The sequence below is a fragment of the Sinocyclocheilus anshuiensis genome, unplaced genomic scaffold, assembly GCF_001515605.1.
Source record: "Sinocyclocheilus anshuiensis isolate Anshui unplaced genomic scaffold, SAMN03320099.WGS_v1.1 scaffold513, whole genome shotgun sequence".
NCBI lineage: Eukaryota > Metazoa > Chordata > Actinopteri > Cypriniformes > Cyprinidae > Sinocyclocheilus > Sinocyclocheilus anshuiensis.
The window spans coordinates 827,387-828,121 of NW_015537972.1; positions in this window are offsets into that span (position 1 = coordinate 827,387).

Genomic DNA, 735 nt, shown 5'->3' on the forward strand with positions numbered 1-735 from the left:
TATATACAAATATAGTTTTTGTTAATATTTTGAATTACATTTTATTTTCATATGTTGCTATTTTAATTTTAGTCAAGTTAAAAAAAAAAACAAGTTTTAGTGTTTAGCATTTATAAGTTGTTGTTTTTTTTCTTTTTCAGTTCATATTTATTTTATTATAGTTATTATAGTTACCTAAAACTAAAAATATATATATATTATTTGAAATAAAAAAAATTCCAAAATGATAACTGAAATAAAAGAGAATACCAAAAAACGTTTTCAAGGCAATATTTCTCATTTCAATTTAGTATAACTGTAAAGAAAATCGGAAAATGCTTTTTGTATGTTCACGGTTTTAATTGTAGTGTTCACTCACCAATGATCATGCATAAAAATGCACAAATCAAGCACCATTTACATCAAAAACAGCCCTAAACAGTTGTAAACAAATATGTGGGTGGATTTTTTTTTTTATGTGAGAGAACAGGGGATGGACTTTTTCACTGGAGTAATCTTACTGCATCTATTACTTTAACAATAATAGCTCTGGTACCAGGTAAAACATAAGTGCAGTTATGAAATCCTAATGCATTTCTGAATGTCTTACACAATAACAATATTTTTGCAGTGCCACAATTCTGCGTTTCTATGGCAAAAACAAAAGCATCTCTCACTATGCTACCTCTCTTTCACATGTCATCTTGCAAAAATGCTCAAGACCCTTTTCAGATAAGAGCCATGGATAGTGAGCAA